The sequence below is a fragment of the Psammomys obesus genome, unplaced genomic scaffold (assembly GCF_907164565.1).
Source record: "Psammomys obesus unplaced genomic scaffold, mPsaObe1.curated_primary_1811, whole genome shotgun sequence".
NCBI lineage: Eukaryota > Metazoa > Chordata > Mammalia > Rodentia > Muridae > Psammomys > Psammomys obesus.
Genome location: NW_026596040.1, coordinates 13,044,825 through 13,068,650, shown reverse-complemented (window position 1 = coordinate 13,068,650; position 23,826 = coordinate 13,044,825).

The window sequence follows — 23,826 nt, the reverse complement described above, 5'->3', positions numbered from 1 at the left end:
GAGATTAGATGGTGGCAATTTAGGAGGTAATTCAGACTAATGAGAACATAAGGAAGAAGCCTCAATACAGGATTCTTTTCTTCTTGCAGGAGAAAAGGATTTAGAGCTTATGTGGGACCCAGGAACCATAAGGATATTAGAAGAAGATGCCTACAGGACACTCTGAGCCCTCACCAGCCCACCAATCATCCAGGTCTGAATTTAGATAGTTTGCCTCTCCACAACTATGTTGTGTAAGCTGCCCAGGACATGACTTTTCTGTCACAGCAGCATGAGCTAAGACAAACTATTTTTGGAAATGCTGTTTAAAAAAAAAGTACACTTATTTTAGATAACACATTTCTGCATGAATTGTGTCCCAGAGTAGGGGACAATAAGTCCCCAGTGAAATTTAAACCTGAGTGAGAAGCTGAGAGTCTCACTGACTTATGAAGTAAGAATAATCTCTTCAAAGTTTAACTCTCCATCTACTCCAAGCCTAATTCTAGTCAAATTTTTAATCATTGTTATTATTTCCATGGCAACTAGTTAAAGGAGTATGTCTAACATGTAATAAACAGCTAATAATTGATGGAATTACAAAATAGATACAGAGAGAAAGAACATTCAGGCCAGAGAAAAAGTGGGATCATTCTCAGTCTACCTCTCTCATTTTCACAGAATTAGAAGTGGGTTCCATTAAGAGGAAAGGTAAAGTGGCACTAAAGGGCCGGACAGCAGTCAGAACTGAGGGCTGATCTCTCAGCGTTGTGGTCAGGACAACCTGCAAACAGGAGCTGTGCAAACACACACAGCAATCCTTGACGCTGAATGCAGTCATCAGCGTATTTTAGGCCTCGACTCTCAGGAACTGATCATTCTGGTCAATTCTATTTTACAAGTGAAGGAATTAAGGAGCAGATATTAGATTAATGAGATAAACATCACAGATCACCCTCCGGTCTATGTGTATATCCATGTATAAGTTATTATATATTTATATACAGAGGGAGAGAAAGCACTATCATGGAAGTTGGTTGACTCAGCAAACACACTGCCTTGTGCCCCCTGTTATACTCTGGGCAGAGCTGTCTGAAAAGGCAGTAAGAGAGGGCGGAGCTCATAAAGCAGACTACCTTTCAGTCTGGTTTGAAGAATCTCTGTGACCAGCACTTCTAAGTAAATTCAATAATAAACTGTCTCACTAAAATGGAAACCGTGGTCATGCATGTTTGCCCTTTTCCTGTTACTGTGAGGAAATATGAGACAGAAGAGATTTGTGAAAAGAAAGGCCATTTTGACCCGTTTGAGAGCACAGCTGTGGCAGGTGCACGCACGGAGGCTGGTCACTCTGCTCAGGAAGCAGAGAGAGATGCATGCTGATTTCAACTCACCCTTTGGGTTCTGTATTTATGTTTCCTTTTATCCTGTCTGAGATCTCAGTCCACGGGACATTGCTGACCAATTCAAGGTGGTCCCCCCCTGTCTGAACACGCCTCTACAAACATACAAGTATGTCTTCTGGGTGATTCTAAATCTCTTCAAGTTAGCAATGACAATTGTCCATCACACTATAAGCTGAATGGTTGATGAGGGCACTAGTCCATTTTAATAATGTATATTCTTCATATTAGTCACTATTTTGTATGTATGGTTATGGGGCTGGAACTCGGGGCTTTTCATATGTGAGGTGAGCACTGTGCTATGAAGCCACATCTTAGCTCTGAAATTAGCATGTTTTATTTATTCCTAAATCTGTATCACAGTCTACATGTAAGTTGGCATGGAAAATTCTCAGTTACACAGTAGCATAACAAATATAGTATAGACTCATTTTATACACCAGAAACAATTTATAACATGCTCAGATATTAGGATACTGAAAGCACATTTATTTGACCACTCCCCATATAGAAAATTTGAGCAAATTCAACACAGCTTTGAAATTGGACTTCACTATATGACAATTCATACCAGGAAAAGTAAATTCAACTAGCCATTCAAGCATATGTTTTGGAGGATAAAATTATTGTTATATGATATTATTTCAAAGCTGAATAGACTGTATTAAAAATATTTTTTTCTAATTTTTTCTGCTTGTACCCATAGATGATTATACAAATTGATTTTCCAAATTGAGCATGCAGGATGAATTACCATTACTAGCAACAACCATTCTCCTCTCTTTTATTCTCATTGTCCACTCATAAAAGAAAACTTGAAATAAAACCCAAAACACACACTCACACACACACACAGAGAGACTCAAAGTTTCTTATTACTTGAAGAAATGAGGACATTTACTTTAGAACAAATTACAATTATTCAAAGAGTGCTTTTAACGATCTCGCTTATTTGAAAATTCCTACAATTTTAAATCTTGATTTTCAAATTAGTCCAGAAGGCTTGTGCTTATAAAATCACCTCATTTCTTTTAAACATTTGTGCAATGGAAACAGAATTTTATTCTCAGTGGATCACATGGATGGTCTTTGTTTTTTAACTTGAACGCTGAAGGTTCCATAGAATCTCCCATGGTGGCTATGTATTTTTTATGCAAGATATATAATTTTATACACATGGAATTTTTCCCCAGACAAAATCCTAAGCTTTTACCAGGTTTCTGTGGAGACTGGTGTCCTAGATGAGTTGAGAATCCAGTGTCTCAGAAGTATCATCAAGGCTGGATCTGAGTAAGGAAAGTTAGATTTATCAAATCTAGATGATAGATGAATTTTTCTCTATTTGTTTAAATGGCCAGTAAGACAGGTACAATATACTATGTCATCAGAATATCTTTAAAACAAAATAAATAAACACAAAGTGCTCTTTAAGTCAAAATGTTCTGCTAATGTTTCTGGGTTAGGAGGAGTTAATACCTAGAGATAATTACCCGATAGATGTGAGTGCAGAAGCGTGTTATAAAATAATGCAGATTTAGATCCAGCCTCTCCCAGGTGACTGCTAAAACGGGAGAAGTAAACTACATTTGTCATGCAAGAGCTGTCACTAAGCCCCTGAGACTACAGGCATGCTTTGTCCTACAGGATAAAGCAAATGTCACAAAGGGAGCGCCAGTACCGTGTGTGAGGTGGTCCTAGAATGCGATCCCGGAATGCCCGGTCTTTACTTTTAACTTGCCCTCCCCATCTTTTTGTTTGTTTGTTGTTTGTTTGTTTGTTTGTTTTGCTAAATTTTCTGTTAAGCGGGTCTTTCCGTTTTGTCTTTCTCCTTTACTTTGCTCCACATGGCAGCTCGCCTGCCTCGCCCACCTCATTCCCTTGTAAGGCTGCATGCACATGTAAGTCACTGTCCCAAACCTGCAGCCACTGGGGATTACAGAACAGCAAAACGACACAGGCAGGCCGCCTCAAAATTGGAATATGAGGGTGTTATCTACGAGAACAACCCTGCTCCCTAGGTCAGCTCCTGGGAATCAGCTCGGGTAAGCAGACTTCTTCAGAGCACCCTGTAGGACCAAAGCTGAATCACCCAGGGTTGCTTACTTAGGAAGCCTTTTGCCCCAACTCTCCTTCTAAAGAACCTGGTCCCTGGACATCTTTATCTGTTCCTCTCCGCAGTGTGGCCTCATTGGGTTGGTCTCCCTTCTCTGCTTTTTCACCATTATTCTCTCTTCTTGGGACAGTTAACTTGAGTCTAACCTGTTGGTGCTTACTGGAATCAGGGCTTTCCCCTAGGATACTCCACTTACACTAATACCTTCTGGCTTCAGAATAACCTATCTCAGCTGTTGCTTTTCATGGGAAAGATAGAGAACGCAAGCATTATCATTTCCATTATTTATCTAAGGAGTGAATCTAGGGCCAGTGAATTGGTTAAGTGAATAAGGGTGTTTGTTGCCTAGACTTGATCTGAGTTCAGTCCCCAGAACACTCATGGTAGAAGGAGAGTCAATTTCCTTTGACATCTGCATGCATACTGTGATGCACACACACACACACACACACACACACACACACACACACACACACACACATAAATGAATACATGTATTTAATACATGCTGTTTCATTCAAGCCATATAATTTATAAAGATGCAAATCCATACCAGTTAAAATATTTAAAAGTCTTCTAGATATTAAATGTATTTGACTTAAATTAATATCAATCTTCATTTCATTGTAAGTTCCAAGAAGCAAAGAGATGCAAACATCTGTTATTTACAAATGGGTTAAATGAGCTAAGTGTACAAAAATAAATATAGCAGCATCTAATACTTCCTAAAGATGGTTCTAATAAGGTAAACAGCCAAGAAATTAAGCATAATTATAACAAAAGTAAAGTTAGGAACAAAGGTTAATTTTGTCATATGTAACTTAAAAAAAAAAAAAACACAAGGTATTAGCTTTTACATGACTCTACCAGCACCACCTTTTTCTTTCAATCCCATCATTCTTCATCCCATCCTAAAACTTTATATTCTCTTGTGTAAAACACATAAGCCAATATGCAGACCCACTTTCTGAACAATTAAGGTGTTCAGTGATGTTTGCTCCACACAGTTTTCTATAGGAAGCATTCTGCCTTCTGGCTCATCCATTGTCATGTGCCCATTATTAATATTTAAATTTTTGATTGCTGAGTAGTATTCCATTGTGTAAAAATACCACAATTTCTGTACCCATTCCTCCGTTGGACATCTGGGTTGTTTCCAGGTTCTGGCTATTACAAATAAAGCTGCTATTACAAACAAACATGGTTGAGCAAATGTCCTTGTTGTGTACTTGAGCAAATTTTGGGTATGTACCTAGCAGTGGTATAGCGGGGTCTTGAGGAAGCACTATTCCTAATTGTCTGAGAAAGCTCCAGATTGACTTCCAAAGTAGTTGTACCAGTTTACATTCCCACCAGAAATGGAGGAGGGTTCCCCTTTCTCCACAACCTCTCCAGCATGTGTTGTCACTTGAGTTTTTCATCTTGGCCATTCTGATGGGTGTAAGGTGAAATCTCAGGGTCGTTTTGATTTGCATTTCCCTAATGGCTAATGACATTGAGCATTTCTTTAAGTGTTTCTTTGCCATTCTATATTCCTCTACAGAGAATTCTCTATTTAGCTCTGTTCCCTATTTTTTAATTGGATTATTACTCAGCAATCAAAAAAGAGGAAATCATGAAATTTGCAGGCAAATGGTGGGATCTAGAAAAGATCATTCTGAGTGAAGTATCCCAGAAGGAGAAAGACAAACATGGAATATACTCGCTTATATAGACCTAAAAGATATGATAAACATAATGAAATCTATACACCTAAAGAAGATAATCAAGAAAGCGGACACGAGGTATGACGATCAATCCTCATTTAGAAAGACAAATGGGATATGCAATGAACGTATGACAGGAGTCTACCGCAGAAAGCATCTGAAAGACTCTACCTAGCAGTGTTCCAAAGTAGATACTAAGACTCATAACCAAACCTTCGGCAGAGTGCAGGGAATCATATGAAAGAAGGGGAGTTTGATGTGGAAAGGATAGGAGCTCCACAAGGACCAAACATATCTGGGCACAGGGTCTTTTCTGAGATGGACACTCAACCAAAGACCATGAGAGGATAAAACCTAGAACCTCTGCTCGGATGTGACCCGTGATAGCTCAGTAATCAATTGGTTTCTCATAGTAAGGGGAACAAGGACTATTTCTAACAGGAACTCAATGACTGGCTGCTTGACCTACCCACCTCCCAAGGGAGGAGCAGTACTGTTAGGCCACAGAGGAGGACTTTGCAGCCAGTCCTGAAAATATCTGACAAAATGGAGTCATATGAAAGGGAAGGAGGTCCTCCCCTATTAGTGGACTTGGAAAGGGGCAGGGAGGAGATGAGGGAGGGAGGGTGGGATTGGGGAGGGAATGAGGGATTCAGCTGGGATACAGAATTAACAAAATGTAAATAATGAGAATAAAAAAATATTTAAATTTTTGTTAACTTCCTCTATTTTTGAAATAATAAATTTTTCTTGATCTTGAATGAGCATTTTACATAAAATGATAGCCTACATAAAATAGAAAAGATTTATGAAATAATGAACAAAACAGTTATGTCTTTACTTTTGTAAACTTGACTTTAATTATGAAAATAGGTTCATATTATACTGGTAATTCTGTAACACATAAAAGTTGTACTTCAATTGAAGGACATCTGGGTAGTTTTTGTTTTCTGACTATTTATTTTATTTTATTTTATTTATTAATTACACTTTACTCACTTTGTATCCCCCCACCCCCGTGGTTCCCTCCCTCCTCCCATCTCAATCCCTCCCTTCCTCCACCCTCTGCATGCATGCCCCTCCCCAAGTCCATTGTGCAGGGGTCTTAGGTTATCTCCATGCATACTACTTGTTTGGTATAGCACTCTCAGAAAGACCCCTATGATCAGATTTTTTGGTTCTGTTGCTCTCTTTATGGAGTTCCTGCCCTCTCCAGATTTTACTGTTTCCCACTTCTTTCCTAAGATTCTCTTCACTCTGCCCAAAGGTCACCCATAAGCCTCAGTATCTACATTGATAGTCTGCAGGGCAGAGCCTTTCAGAGGTCCTCTGTGTCAGGCTCCTGACTTGTTCCCTCTTTCTGATGTCCAGCCTCTTTGCCTTTCTGGATAGGAATTAAGCATTTTAGCAAGAATCCTTCCTCTTGATTAATTTCTTTAGGTGTACAGATTTTAGTAGGTTTATCCTATATTATATGTCTATATGAGTGAGTATATACTGTGTGTATCCCTCTCTTCTGGGAGAGCTCACTCAGGATGATCTTTTCCAGATCCCACCATTTACCTACAAATTTCATGATTTCCTTGTTTTTTATTGCTGAGTAATATTCCATTGTGTAGATATACCACAATTTGTGCATCCATTCCTCCACTGAGGGGCATCTGGGCTGTTTCCAGTTTCTGGCTATTACAAATAAGGCTGCTACAAGCATGGTTGAGCAAATGTCCTTATTGTGTGCTTGAGAATCTTTTGGATATATGCCTAGGAGTGGTATAGCTGGATCTTGAGGAAGCGCTATTCCTAGTTGTCTGAGAAAGCGCCACATTGCTTTCCAGAATGGTTGTACAAGATTACATTCCCACCAGCGGTGGAGGAGGGTTCTCCTTTTTCCACATCCTCTCCAGCATGTGTTGTCTCTTCAGTTTTTGATCTTAGCCATTCTGATGGGTGTAAGGTGAAATCTTAGGGTTGTTTTGATTTGCATTTCCCTGATGACTAATGAGGTTGAGCATTTCTTTAAGTGTTTCCTGCCATTCGATATTCCTCTACAGAGAATTCTCTGTTTACCTCTGTACCCCATTTTTTTTAATTGGATTACTTGATTTTTTGCTGTTTAACTTCTTTAGTTCTTTATATATACTGGATATTAGCCCTCTGTCAAATGTAGGGTTGGTGAAGATCTTTTCCCAATCTGTAGACTGTCGTTTTGTTCTGAGGACAGTATCCTTTGCTTTACAGAAGCTTTTCAGTTTCATGAGGTCCCATTTATTGATTGTTGCTCTTAGAGCCTGTGCTGTTGGTGTTCTGTTCAGGAAGTTGTCTCTTGTGCCAATGAGTTCAATGGTATTCCCCACTTTTTTTTTTAAGTGGTTTAGTGTGTCTAGTTTTATGTTGAGGTCTTTGATCCACTTGGACTTTAGTTTTGTGCAGGGTGATAAGTATGGATCTATTTGCATTTTTCTACATGTAGACTTCCAGTTAGACCAGCACCATTTGTTGAAGATGCTGTCTTTTTTCCATTGAATGGATTTGGCATCTTTGTCAAAAATCAGGTGTCCATAAGTGTGTGGATTTATGTCAGGGTCTTATATTCGATTCCATTGATCCACCAGTCTGTTTCTATGCCAGTACCATGCAGTTTTTAGTATTGTCGCTCTATAGTACAGCTTGAGATCAGGGATGGAGATACCTCCTGAAGATCTTTTACTGTAGAGAATTGTTTTAGCAATTCTGGGTTTCTTGTTGTTCCATATGAAGGTGAGAATTTTTCTTTCCAGGTCGGCAAGGAATTGTGTTGGTAATTTGATGGGAATTGCATTGACTCTGTAGATTGCTTTTGGTAAGATGGCCATTTTTATTATATTAATCCTGCCAAGCTCTGAGCATGGGAGATCTTTCCATCTTCTGATATCTTCTTCTAATTCTTTCTTCAGAGACTGGAAATTTTTTTCATACAAGTCTTTGACTTGCTTGGTTAGGTTCACACCAAGGTACTTTATGTCCTTTGTGACTATTGTGAAGGGTGTTTTTTTCTTAATTTCTTTCTCGGCCCTTTTGTCCTTTGTATACAGGAAGGCTATTGATTTTTTTTAGTTAACTTTGTATCCAGCCACTTTGCTGAAGGTGTTAATCAGCTGTAGGAGTTCCCTGGTAGAGTTTTTGAGCTCACTCAGGTATACTATCATATCATCTTCAAATAGTGATACTTTGACTTCTTCCTTATAAATAAAGCTGCTATGGTACAGTTGAGCAAATGTCTTTGTTGCATGGTAAAGCATTTTTTGGGTATATGCCCAGGAGTGGTAGAGCTGGGTTTTCATGTAGAGCTCTTCCCAATTTTCTGATAAGCTGCCAGATTGATTTCCAAAGTGGCTGCAAAAGTCTACATTCCCATCAGCAATGAAAGAGTATTCCCCTTGCTTCTCATCCTCTCCAGCATGTGTTGTCACTTGAGCCTTTGATCTTAACCATTCTGACAGGTGTAAGATGGAATCTCACGTCATTTTGATGTGCATTTTCCTGATGACTAAGGGCATTTAGTATTTCTTTAAGTGCTTCTTGGTCATTTGAGATTGTTCTGTTGAGAATCTGCTGTTTGGCTCTGTACCCTATTATGGATTATTTGGTTTGTTGATGTTTAATGATGTTTTTGAATTCTTTATATGTTTTGGACATTAGGCCTCTGTCAGATGTAGGGTTGGTAAAGATCTTTTCCTAACCTGTAGGTGGCCATTTTGTTCTGTTGACACTGTCTTACTGAAGCTTTCCAGTTTGGGGGGGTTCTTTTTATTAATAATTGATCTTAGTTCCTGAGCTGTTGATGTTCTCTTCACGAAGTTGTCTCCTGTGCCAATGAATTCAAGGCTCTTCCCCTCTTTCTAATCTAATACATTTAGTGTTTCTGGTTTTATTTCTTAGGTCTTTGATCAACTTGGAGTTGAGTTTTGTGCAGGGTGATAAATATGGATCTATTAGCATTCGTCTACATGAAGACATCCAGTTAGACCAGCACCATTGTTAAAGATGCTCGATTTTTGCCATTGTATGGTTTTGGCTTCTGTTTCAAAAATCAAGTATTCATAAGTGGGTAGATTTATTTCTTGCTCTTCAAATCAATTCCATTGAGAAACCTGTCTAATTTGATGCCAATACCATGCAGTTTTTAGTAATACTCTGTAGTACAACTTGAAATCAGGGATAGTGATACCTTCAGATCTTTTACTGTAAAGGGTTACTTTCACTATCTTGGTTTTTTTATTTTTCTGTATGGAGTTGAGAATTGCTGTTTCAAGGTCTGTAAAGAACTGTGTTGGCATTTGATGGGAATGGCATTGAATCTGTAGACTGCTTTTGATAAGATGGCAGTTGTTACTATGTCAATCCTACTGATCCACGAGGTTTTTCTATCGTCTGATATCATCTCGGGGCTTTTTTATTTTGTATTTTCTTTATTATTTTAATGTTTGTTTCTTTTGTATATAATTAATTAATTAATTGATTTGTATTTGATGCGCATTGATGTTTTGCCTGCATGTATACTTGTGTGAGGGTGTTGTACTTTAGAGTTACAGACAATCTTGAGCTGCTGTGTGGGTGCTGGGAATTGAACCTTGGTGCTCTGGAAGAACAGACAGTGCTATTAAATGCTGAGCTATTTTTCTAGCCCCTAGAAAAAATTAATAATATTTATTATAATGTAATAATATTAATAATATTTTAGTTATTCTTTCTCTCTTTTTACCTTACAGGGCATCTATATTATGGGTTTCAGCTTAGCATGTTTATGGGATTCCTGAGTGTGGGAATGTGTGTGTAAATCCATACATGTTTCTTGTACCTTGTTTAGGCTCTTTTTCTTCTGCCTTTTGTTTGTGTGTTTGCTTTTGTTTGTTCCAATGTCTCAGTTTTTGTTTTATCTTCTGTTTTATTTTGTTATTATCCCTTAAAAGCCTGTTTGTTCTCTAAAGAGAGACAGAAAATGGGTATGGATGAGAGGGGAAGTGTGGAGGAACCAGGAGGAATAGATGAAGGAGAAACTGTAATCAGAATATTGTATATAAGAAAAAAAAAATCTATTTCAATCATAGGTAAAATGCCCTTAAAAAGAAATCTGTTGAATTTTATCGTTTACATTGCAATATTCTACTACGAGCAAAGGCTTTTCTGTATATTCCTATATTCTTGTGTTTCTTCAATGCCTAATACAATGCAGAAAACTTAATTCAAAATGTGCTGAGCTCATGGGCCAACTAGTCTGGCAATACATGATGAGCTGCAATAAGAGACTTTCAGTAAGATGGAAACAAAGATTGATGTTCCATTGTACCCTCTGATGTGTATGCAATATGAGTATACATGCTCACACACAAACACATGCTAACACACTTTTTGTTGTTGTTGTTGTTAATTGCTTTAGTTTCATAATGAGTGGTGATGGTACACAACTTTAATTCCAGCACTTGGGAGGCACAGGCATGTAGATCTCTAAGTTCAAGGTCAACCTGGGCTACAGATTGACTTCCAGGACATCAAAGACTACACAGAGAATCTCTCGAAAAAAACCAAAATAAACAGGCAAACAAACAAACTGCTTTAGTGCGAGTATATTTAATACTTAAAATATTGAATGAAATCATCTTTTATTTAATAAAGTTTTATGTTTCCAAATATCTAGCTAATTAAACCTGTTCCTGCATGTACACTCCACCTGGAACATCTGCACCCTTTGTAGCTTTGGTGTAAATGATATGGGCTTTGTTCTTTGAAACCAGCCTGATAAGTCTGAGGCTAAGTGACACCTGAAAGCTTCCTGGCCAATCAACCATGAATCTTCATTTTCTCAGAGACCACAGTTGGAGAAATAAAATTATAGTAGGGAACTTCTTTACAGTTTGTGGCAAGTAGCATTGTCAAACAGGACTCGATTTTTGAGCTTTGCCTTTTGACCACTTCTTTTTGTTCTTGCCTGAAGACTTGATTACTGGGTCTTTGTCAGTCTTGGGCAACTTCCCAGCAGATTCCTTTCTTGTCATGCTTGGGTGGCATGACAAAGCTAGAGAGCAGCAACAACTTTTGTAGCCTTGATAAGAAGTTGGGCAACAGCAACAACAAACAAACAAACCAAAACCACTCATGAGATCAGAAAAAACAAACATCTGCATATTTTGGGTATAACTACTGAAGCATATAGCACAGTGTAGGCTTTTTAAGTATCCTTTAAAATCTGTGTCAGAAAATAAAATTACGAGGAGGTAGAAGAGAAAATAAGGGAACCAAGATTAGCCTAAACCTTCATGATAAGGAATAAGAGTTTGGGAAACCATTACAACTCTTTCATTTTGTATTTATTTTATAATAGATATTCTGTACATGTGTACTTAATGAAAGTAAACTATAAAGTTTTTTTAACAGAAGTATTTGTGATGAGTATTTAGAAATATATAAATGTAGAATGACATTATCTGTGTATATCTCCTAATTAAGCTATTGTGAATAACTCTTCTGCATTTTTCCCTTTACTTGTTTATCTTTTATAGCTATTCTGCAATGTGAATGTATTATTGGAATAAATAGAGGTTCTCTGAAGAAAATGAGAAGGACCAGCTGCATATATTTATAGAATCAATTGCTTAGTAGAAGATGAAATAGCATGCACAGAACACACACTTTTGAACCAGAATCTCTGTGTACATTCCATAGAATCTTTGTAGTAAGCTCTTTAGATTTGTACACTTATCTCCATAAGCCAAAACCCTCTGTGGCATGTGAATACAGCATGACAAAATAATGAGTTGGGATTTAAATCCATTATCGCCTTGCTTTTAAGACCAATTGATTTTGAAATGCCATAGCAACCTTACACTACATGCCCTAGTCTCAGCATGAGCAGTTTCATGCAGTAATTTACCAGAAAGAGTTCAAATCACTTGTTCCAGCTGTTTATCCTTCTGGAAACTGGGTCACTGCCTTTGCATCCAACTGGTACCATGGTTCACAGTGAGCACAACTGCCATCCACCTAGTTTCAATGTACCATGTACAGGCATTCCTATACTTGGTCTTACTATTCTAAAATGCCTGTGGTTTTGGAACTGTTTTCTGTGCTCTTATCTTGGCAGGAACTCTGGAGCTTTGTTTTTCACAGCAGTGGGATACTGGTGAGGCAGATGTCAAAACAGTTCCACTGCTCCCTGAAAAAAAACTGGTTCTAAATGATGTCCATCATTTGTCTTTAGAATCCAGGACTTAGAATGTAGGTGTGGTCTCATTTGTTACCTCCATGTTAAGTAGATTTTGTCATATCAAGCTTATGTAAAGAATGGAAAAGTAATCAGTGCATGAGGAAAGCAAGGCTGTTTATGGAATTCGAGTGTACTTTTTCTATTGGTTTTAGTGCAGCTTGTCCCCAGTTTGAATGCACCACCCCTCCAAGATTTATGTTCCTTTAGCTCTTTCAAAGAAAATTAGTTTTACTAAACTAAGTGTATCAAAATAAAAGCAGGGACTGGAGAGTAAGAATCCAGCATCAACCTCTCTCCATTATAAAAGAAAAGTTAAAAAGTTAAGTGCTATAAAGGCACGTATGTACTCTGGTTTGAGAACTTACTAGAAAACTGATTTATCACTGGTATTCTAGGGTATTGTATATTTATTCATATGAAATAGAAAAGCATGGTGTCTTTCACACTGATTATACGAAAGGAATATACACATGCTTACAAGGGACTTGCTTAACGCACGCACGAATTTCCAATCCATTGTGTTATCATCTCGGCCTTTGCAGGGTTGTCTCTACATAAGAGTGTTTTCTTAATATATTCTACTTCTAAACCAGATTTCATGTCTGATCATTTCTGACAGAGATTACAAAGGAGATCCCTGACAGGTCCACCTACACCAGATTTCATTCACATTACAGCGAAAATGTATATCTGAAAGCATATGTCTATACAAGTTATACTAAACAGCAGATATGGCCCCATCCCAGATGTTTGCTATAAATTTAAATGGTAATTTATAATTTTAATTTTTGAGCTTCGTTTCTTTTCCCTCACAGATTTCACTCTGTCCTGACATAATCCGATTGTCACTGCATTTTCCTAAAACAAGCAAATTAAATTTTGTCTCACATATTTGAAGTGATCACCTTTTGTCCTTTCTTTTATATCTATTTCCTACACCAATCCCCATCCCTCTACCTCACCCCCATCTCCACAGTATGTATTCTATTCAGAAGCTCTGCAAATTGAACATTCTGGTTGTTCTCCTGAACCCACTTCCTTTGTGAGTGCAAAACAAGCTTTTGGATCTCTTTTTATCATTTCTCTCCAAATGAGTCTCCAGCTTACTTCCAACGTTGGTATAATTCGTATTGAATGCATAATGTAATCTATCACAAGCCCTCAAAAGCTCATGCCTACTTTCTATTGTAGAATCCACTTAGTACATTTCTAGGAGTCCTCATGTGACCACAGCATTGCTCAAAAGTCCGAGTTCAATATTGTTTCTGAGAAGAAAAGAAAGAAAAGAAAAGTATTTTTGCATCAATGTTCATAAGGGAGATTGGCCTGAAATTCTCTTTCTTTGTTGAGTCTTTGTGAGGTTTAGGTACCAAGGTGACTGTGGCTTCATAGAATGAGTTTGGTAATGTTCCTTCTGTTTCTATTTTGTGGAATAGTTTGAAGAGAATTGGAGTTAGCTCTTCTTTGAAGGTCTGGTAGAATTCTGCGCTGAAGCCATCTGGTCCTGGGCTTTTTTTTGGATTGGAGACTTTTGATGACTGCTTCTATTTCTTTGGGGGATATAGGACTATTTAATTGATTTACCTGGTCCTGATTCAGCTTTGGTAAGTCAAATCGATTAAGAAAATTGTCCATTTCATTTAGATTTTCAAATTTTGTGGCATATAGACTTTTGAAGTAAGTCCTAATGATTGTTTGGATTTCCTCAGTGTCTGTAGTTATGTCCTCCTTTTCATTTCTGATTTTGTTGATTTGGGTGGTGTCTCTCTGCCTTTTAGTTAGCTTGGCTAAGGGTTTGTCGATCTTGCTGATTTTCTTAAAGAACCAGCTCTTGGTTTCATTGATTCTTTGAATTGTTTTATTTGTTTCTAATTGATTGATTTCAGCCCTGAGTTTGATTATTTCCAACCATCTACTCCTTTTTGGTGTGTCTGCTTCTTCTTTTTCTAGGGTTTTTAAGTGGGCCATTAAGTTGTTTGAATGAGCTGTCTCGAATTTCTTCTTGAAGGTACTTGGTGCTCTGAAAGCCTCTGCAGTATAGACTGTCAAAGCAGATGCTGAGCCTGATGGACAACTGATGGGCAGAGTGAATGGAATTTTATGTAAGAAGTGGGAAATAGTAAGAGCTGGAGGGGACGGGAACTCCACAAGCAGAGCAACAGAACAAGATAATTTGAACACAGGGAACTTCCCAGAGACTCATACTCCAACCAAGGATTATTCGTGGAGATAACTTAGAACTCCTGCACAGATGTAGCCCATGGCAGTTCAGTGTCCAAGTGGGTTACATAGTAATGGGAAGAGGGACTGCCTCTGACATAATCTGATTGGCCTGCTCTTTGATCACCTCCCCCTGAGGGGGGAGCAGCCTTACCAGGCCACAGTAGAGGACAATGCAGCCACTTTTGATGAGAACTGATAGACTAAGATCAGAAAGGAGAGGAGGTCCTCCCCTATCAGTGGACTTGGGGAGTGGCATGCATGCAGAAAGGGGAGAGAGGGTGGGATCGGGAGGGAAGGAGGGAGGGGCTTATAGGGGATACAAAATGAATAAAGTGTAATTAATAAAATTTAAAAAAATGTAACTGATAAGAAAAAAAATAAAATTAAAAAAAGAAAAGAAAAGAGAAAACTCTTTGTTTGGACCCATGTAAAATCTAAATGAAATTGTACTCCTCCAACATACACTGTCATAACATAAACATTTTTATTCCCAAAAGGCAAAATGAAGGCATAGAAAGAAGAAAAGGTATCACCTGACCAAAGTAGAGCAGGAACACCACTCGCTCTATAGTGAAAACTGGAGCAAACTTTTGAGTTCTCTGTGAATTTCCTGAGCAAAGAGTCCAAGGACCTATCCTCGCTAACGTCCTGTGTTTATTGTCACTGCACCTCCGGCTTCTCTCATATCTTCATAATCTGCCATCTCATCTCTAAAGGAGATGGGAACTTGCTATGCATTCCTTGATCTCTATGCTCTCCTTTGAAATCATGGTGAACACCTCTACAATCCTGCATCGTCTGTGTTCTACATCTTGAATCATTGGCATCTCCCAGACACCAAGGCCTCTTGCCAGCTTGAATCGTACCCAGCCCAACTTAGATGATGGTTTCTTTGTGGCTTCCGAGTTAATGGATGTCTGAAAGTAGAGCAATCTATGGAGCCCTGTTCCTGCAGGCAATCCTGCAGATCCTTTCTTTCAGCAGTATTTAATGCTTCTCCTTTATATCCTAGATCCCAGAATGGCTGGGTCTCATTCCACTCTTGCCGTTCTTTGTATTGTCCAAGTCCAAGGATCAGTGGCTTATTTTAGTGTGCGCACCTAAGCAATCACTACTTCACTGCACCAATTTTTGTCCAAACTTTCATATTCAAAACTTCTCTGACCTGTTTTTCCCTCAGATGTTTCACTATAAACATGAATAAAAGCAGATGAGTGCTAGCTTGCCTTAAAATTTCCTCTAACATATTTACTTCTCTGCCTTCTAATCGGCCTACCATCATAAAGCATCATGGCATTGACAAAAGGTAACCAAGTTCTTTGCCACAGTACGGTATGGTAACCTCTAGCCCACTTCTCAGTAGGTCCTTGCTTAACATCTGAAGGCACATGAGCCTGGCCATCGCTGTCTGTATTCCTACTGGCATTGTCCTCTTCTGCCCTCCTCCCCCAGAATCACTTGTTACTCTCTGCTTGTCTTGCCTGCTTTTCCAAATCCTCCTAGAAGCAAGTTCCAAAGACCTCTAAATTACAGTATCAGGTAGCTACAGCAAGCACTTCAGTTCTCAATGTTCTGGGGTGCAGGAGTTCAACCTGTTCAGCTCTGGAAAACATCACAGAAAGAACCATGCTAAGTCTGCACAAAGAAAGCTATACCAAAACTGGTGTCTTATTTCGGGTTTCTATTGCTGTAATGAAACAGCATGACCAAAAATCCATGTGGGAAGGAAAGGATTTATTCAGCTTACACTTCCAGATCGTAGTCCAATATTGGGGGAAGTAAGGACAGGAACTCAAGTACAGCTGGAACCTGGAGACAGGAGCTGGTGCTGAGGCCATGGAGGGGTGCTGCTTACTGGCTTGCTTCGCATGGCTTGCTCAGCCTGCTTTCTTATTCAACTCAGGACCACCAGCCCAGGGATGGCATCATCCATAATTGGCTGGGGCCTTCCCCACTGATCACTAATTGAGGAAATACCTTACAGCTAGATCTCCTGGAGTTATTTTCTCAACTGGGGCTCCCTTCCTCTCTGATGGCTCTAACTTGTATCAAGCTGACACACAAAACTCACTAGTATAACTGGTGATTTCTATAATTCTTCAATTAACATGAAAACAAAAACCAGACTTCTTCTAACTCACCATCCTTTTCCTCTGAAGCTTTGGTAGTACCCCAGGTTCCTGGGTGAAGATATATGTTTGAATACTAAGTATAAAACAAGCCTGTTAACTCTGATGGGAACATGAGGAGGACTCAATATTTGTTTTATAAACCCAAGTACGTCAGCAATTTATGTACTCATTAAAATGCTCTGTAAATATATATGACAGTTTTCTACTGCGTTATATGAGAGCTTGGCTGCCATACAGAAATATATGAAATACTAAGCTACATGCAATTAAATAAGTACATCACAGAAGAACTAACCATAGAAGATGAGATTTTTAGAAATACTTATTCCATCTTTATTACCTTGTTTGTTGCTATTTTATGTTCCAAACAGAAAAATGCAGGCTTTATGCTTTATTAGAATTCTAGAATATAAATGGTTTAAATCAGAATTTCAACACTGGCTTTGGAATCAATAAAATCAATTATTTCTGAATTAAAAACACCTAAGTCAATAGGCAAAATTGCTAAAATATTCCCCCTAGACCCAATAAGTTGAAGCTCTTTGAAAGGAGTTGGGATGTTTTTCGTTCATTAATTTTGCTAAAAGTGTAAAGTTAATTTTAAAAATATATATGCGATAGAGATCCAATCTATTAATTTCACTACGTACAGAACTTGAGGTTACCTATATCTTTTAGATATCAGTCCTATTATCTCTTCATTTTATGCCCTTTCACTATCATGCTACATAGATATATTGTATAGTGTATTGTTCATAAATGAATCTGAATACCAATCAGAATTCAGTTTAGAAACCAATCAAAGAATACCAGGAACAAAGACACACACAACGTGGTGGGCTCATACACACACCACACGTGTATACAACCACACACACGCACACAAATATATTCACTGAAATTACACATTTTTCCAGTATTCACTTTAACAGAAATGTCAGAAATCATAAATAATTGTAAATTTACATAAATAATTTTAAGTAATTTTATTTGCTTTTTAAATATACTTAATTAAATATACAGACCTATACTTTTGTGTGGGAATAGACTTAAAATGGAAATAGGTGCTACTTCCTCCAATTTACACTTTACATTAACATGGGGTGATTTAAACCAAATTATCACTTTTATATGTCTCTTTGGGGAAAAAAAATATTGCCACTATATTTTGATCGTCCTTTTAAAAGAAACAGTGAACTGTTTTGAGTACCTTATGACAATTACAATGTTGACCAACTACTAGTGAACCAATTGCTTTTTTATAATATATAATTATTTAATAATTTGAAACTTAAGAGTAAATAATTCAAGTGCTTTTGCTAAAATAAAAATACCTGAGACTCGCAGCCAAGCTTTGGGCAGAGCTCAGGAAGTCTTATGGAAGAAGGGGGTGGGAGAGGTAGAAAGGTATGAAGGGGACAGGAGCCCCACAAGGAGTCCAACAAAGCTAAAAAAACTGAGTCCAGCAGAGACTGATGGACCAACCAAGGACTATGCATGGAAAGGTCCTAGACCCCCTGTTCAGAGGTAGCTCATAAGCAGCTCAGTCTCCATATGGGTTCCTGAGTAAGGGGAGCAGGGGCTGTCTTTGTCATGAACTTGGTTGCCTGCTCTTGATCACTTGGCCCTGGCAATGTGGCCTTGCCTGGCCAAAGAGGAAGAGGATCCAGGGAGTCCTGATGAGTCTTGATAAGCTATGGGAAGATGGCAGAGGAGAACTGTCGCTTTCAGTGAACTAGGGGAAGGGGATAGGAGGAAGAAGGAGGGAGGGTGGGACTGGGAGGAGTTGAGGAAGGAGGCTTCAATCGAGATATATATTAAATAAATAGTAAAATAATGATAATAATAAACAGGGAATCATATGAAAGAAGGGGAGTTAGTATGATGGGGAAAGGATAGGAGCTCCACAAGGACCAAATATATCTGGGCACAGAGTCTTTTCTGAAACTGACATTCAACCAAAGAACATGTATGGATATAACCTAGAACCTCTGCTAGATGTGGCCTGTGGTAGCTCAGTAACCAATTGGTTTCCCATAATAAGGGGAACAAGGCCTATTTCTAACAGGAACTTAGTGGCTGGCACTTTGACCTCCCCAACCCCCAAGGGAGGAGCAGTCCTGTTAGGCCACAGAGAAGGACTTTGCAGCCAGTCCTGAAGATACCTGATAAAACAGGATCAGATGAATGGAGGCAAGGTCCCCCCCTATCAGTGGACTTGGAAAGGGACAGGGTGGGGATGAGGGAGGGTGGGATTGGGAGGGAATGAGGGAGCGGGATACAGCTGGGATACAGAGTTAATAAAATGTAACTAATAAGAAAAAAATTTTTTAAAGTAAAAAACATAAAAAAATACATTATTGCATTACAATAAAAAAAATAAAAAGAACACTAAAAAAAAGTGTTGAAAGCTAAGGAATTGTATTGTTTTCCCAGAGTTCCCACAAGAATGGCTAAAAACAATGTTTTAGCATCTGGTGGCTACAAATATTCTTTGGCTTTTGGGAGTGTAACCGTGACCTCTCCCCGCATCTTTCTTTACAAGGTCTTCTCCACTTTTTATCCAGCATCTCCTGCTCTTCTGCTTCATATAATGACATTTGACATCGGATCCAGCTGATCCAAATAATCAAAGATGACTTCACCTCTGATTTTTAATTTTATCCATAAAGACTTTTTTCTTTCCACTAACAAAGTCATATTCATAAGCTCCAGAATATAATTGCTTTCTAGATTTCTATTCAACCTATATGATGTGTTATACATGTGTATATATGAAGATCAAAGAGAACTTACAAAACTTGGAAAGACTGAACATACAATGTAACTATCCTAAGAAAATACTTATTATTATAAATCAACTTATGAAATTTATGCCATACATCTATTGTGTATCTTACGTTGAGATGCTTCCAATGTAATCCTCAGACGCCTATGAAATTTGTGGACTATTCCTTGTCTATTCTGAATGGGAAAATTGCACATGAATGTGAAGTGGAAATAACCTTATACCCACAATGCCAATCAGTTTCACCACTGAGCACACTGTGAGATTCAGCTGTCTTGTTTGTGAAGGTTTTTTGATAACCAAAATTGTACATTTATTTATTTTCTTGCACAATTTTCTCATCACTTTATGCATTTGGTACTTTTTTTTTAACTTGTAAGGTTTTAGAATTCCATGGTGAAATTGACCCTCCTTGCTTTACTTTCTAATATGGCTCTCTTTTGAATAATTCCGTTCATTGAGAAGAAAGCTGTTAAACAAGATACTTGGTCATCACAATAAATAGTCATTTATTATTCCTGTTAGCAAATAACAGGTTACTACTGGTGTAGGGAAGTGTGGTGGAGCTAAAATGATCGGGAAGAAACATACATACAATTGTCTGACTGCTCATGCATGGGCTTTGCTTTTGTTTACTAAATTACAATATTCTTTTGCCTGAGTAGTAAAAATCATGTGAAAAAAATAATAATAAAAAAGAAAAGAAAATACTTTATAGTAAATAGAACCACATACCCACCCCAAAATAGCTGGTAAACAAATATCAGAACAATGAAAGCGAGAAAGTGAGGTAAAATTCTAGTGAGAAAGAAAATGGTAACCAAAGTGGGTCTGAAGCAGAAGCATTGGGCCTCAGTCTAGGGACAAATGGCTAATTGAGGTGCCCCTTAACATACCAAAGCAGATCCTGGCCACCAGGTTCTCCTAGCATCTCTTCTTGCTTCCCTGTGTAATCCAGCCATTTTGTTACCTGGTCCTTTTGATTACTTTTTACTCTCCTGTCTCTGCCCTCTCTCCTCCTCTCTCTCCTAACATGGCCCAGCTCAGAGTCATGTTCACTGTGTACTCTCCCAGATGTCTCTGCCTCTGGCTATGCTCTCCCTCAAATCTACAGTAAATCTTCTCCTTTACCTAGGAGCAGTCATGTCTTTTCTTTTTGCATTTCTGTTTTCATTCAGTAAATTATTCTTTTCCTCACCTCATGAGCTAATTCCTAACCATGCACAAAAAAGAAGCTGAGCAGCAAGTCTAGGAGAAGAAGATGGGACACTGTGAAATGAGCTTTTGGCAACAAGATTTGAGTTCTCCTGCTGATATTCCAGCACTCCAGAGAGTGAGGTGAGCACACATACTCACTAGCTCTTCTCAACGAGGCATTTATGTATTACTAAGTACTTTTAGACCCAGGAGGCCTATAAGCTAAGTAAACGCTAGGCAAATGCAGAACTCTTATTTACAGTTAACAAAAATTGGTGTTCTGAGTCTCTGTAAGAAGAGTGAGCTCAAAAAGACACCCCAGAGTCTCCATAATAGATTCTAAATCTGTTGTAATTTAGGATTAAGAAAGGTCTGAATTTGATCATAAATCAGTCTCAACAAGAGATTTGAATACAACTTGGTTCGAGCTCATTATAAAACTAAAGTATGGTCATTCATCCCAGCATTACCTGCATGTCAGTAAGCAACTGGAAAGCATTTCTAAAAAACCAACAAGTAAAACCACAAACATAGTCTGAAGTTGCTAGTGATGTCATTAACACTGTAAGATAAAATAAATAAGTAAATAACATAAAATAACACTGGCTAACTAGAACAAGCAGCTGCAGAGCAAACTGAGTGTGACAATGGCAATGAACTCATGAGGGCATCCCCAGCAAAGGGTAGTGAGGGCTCACGGCCTGGGCAGCTTCTGTTGATGTGACCCCATGACTATGGAAGTAGTCAGTCCAAGAGTATGTGGCCTGATATAGGAGAGTCTGCTCAGACACAAACAGCCAATGACAGGCTTGAAGATGGTATGCAGTAAGCTGATTGGTCTTCCAGAATAAAGGGGTCTTCATCCGCTTGCCTTCGTTTGGCATTCACCCCACTCCTGGTATCTGTAATGACTCCATGCTTCTCACCCCCTTGGCCTGAACCCCTTGTCCTCACCCACTGGCTGGACTCTTGGGAGGAGGACCAACAACATAGTTGGTCTTAGTATGAGTTTTCATACATACATTTAAAAATAAATGAGATTTATATATCTTAAATGATGAAAGACTTACATTTAACCAGAGAATCAAATCTATTTTAGAACATAATAGCATGGGAACTTCAAACACAGAGACATAGATAATATTAAGAAACTGAAAATGTGTTTTAATAGGATGTGGGACATAGTAAGTAGTTGATACAAACCATTCAGATTGATGACATGAAAACAATATCAACTGGAAAACTCATACTTAAAAGACAGTTTTGTGGGGTTCCTGTCCTCTCCAGATCTTACTATTTCCCACTTCTTACATAAGATTCCATGCACTCTGTCCGACAGCTGGCCATAAGTCTCAGACTGCTTTGATAGTCTGCAGGGCAGAGCCTTTCAGAGGCAGTCTGTGGCAGGTTTCTAGGTTGTTTCCTATTTTCTTCTTCTTCTGATGTCCTTCCTCTTTGCCTTTTGGGATGGGGATTGAGCATTTTAGTCAGGGTCCTCTCTCTTGATTAGTTTCTTTAGATGTACAGATTTTAGTAGGTTTATCCTATATTATACATTTATATGAATGAGTATATACCGTGTGTGTCTTTCTGTTTCTGGGACAGCTCACTCAGGATGATCCTTTCCAGGTTCCACCATTTACCTGCAAATTTCATGATTTCCTTATTTTTCATTGCAGAGTAATACTCTATTGTGTAGCTGTACCACAATTTCTGCAGCCATTCTTCAGCTGAGGGGCATCTGGGCTATTTCCAGCTTCTGGCTATTACAAATAAAGCTACTACAAACATGGTTGAGCAAATGTCCTTATTGTATACTTGAGCCACTTTTGGATATATGCCTAGGAGTGGTATGGCTGGATCTTGAGGAAGTGCTATTCCTAGTTGTCTGAGAAAGCGCCAGGTTGATTTCCAGAGTGGTTGTACAAGTTTACATTCCTACCAGCAGTGGAAGAGGGTTCCCCTTTCTCCACAACCTCTCCAGCATGTATTGTCACTTGAGTTTTTCATCTTGGCCATTCTAATGGGTATCAGGTGAAATCTCAGGGTGGTTTTGATTTGCATTTCCCTAATGGCTAATGAGGTTGAGCATTTCTTTAAGTGTTTCTCTGCCATTCGATATTCCTCTACAGAGAATTCTCTGTTCCCCATTTTTTAGGAGAGCAACAGAACCAGAAAATTTGAACACAGGGGTCTTCCCAGAGACTCATACTCCAACCAAGTACCAGGCATGGAAATAACCTAGAACCCCTTTACAGATATAACCCATGGCAGTTTAGTGTCCAAGTGGGTTACATAGTAATGGGAAGAAGGACTGCCTCTGACATAATCTGATTGGCCTGCTCTTTGATCACCTCCCTCTGAGGGGGAGCAGCCTTACCAGGCCACAGAAGATGACAATGCAGCCACTCCTGATGTGATCTGATAGACTAAGATTAGAAGGAAGGAGAGGAAGACCTCCCCTATCAGTGGACTTGGGGAGGGGCATGCACAAAGAAGGGAGGGGGGGAGAAGGGTGGGACCGAGAGGGGAGGAGAGTGGGGTTTATGGGGGATACAAAGTAAATAAAGTGTAATTAATAAGATAAAATTAAATTTAAAAGAAAAACAGCCAAGTAAAAAAATAAATAAATAAATAAGACAGTTTTATTTTTAAAAAATTATTTTTTCCAAAGGTGATAAGAAATATAAAGCCACAGAAGTTCCACATTGTGGAACTTTAAGGAACATTAAGGATAAATACAAAGAAAACCATACTCATATATGCAACAGTAAAACTTTTGAAAATTAAACATAAGAACAACCAGGATAAAAGCAAAAAGAAAGAACATAAAAATAATTATTATAAATATTATTTCACTAATAAATAATGTTATGAAGATTTCCTAACTAATTCTTTGACATGAATGAGTAAATATATATATTATATATATATATATATAATATATATTTTAGGGTATATTGCTAGGAATATAATTTTCACCAATATTAAGTGCTCTTTTGTTCCTCCTCAGTGGTAACCAAAGTTTTTATCACATGGATTCTT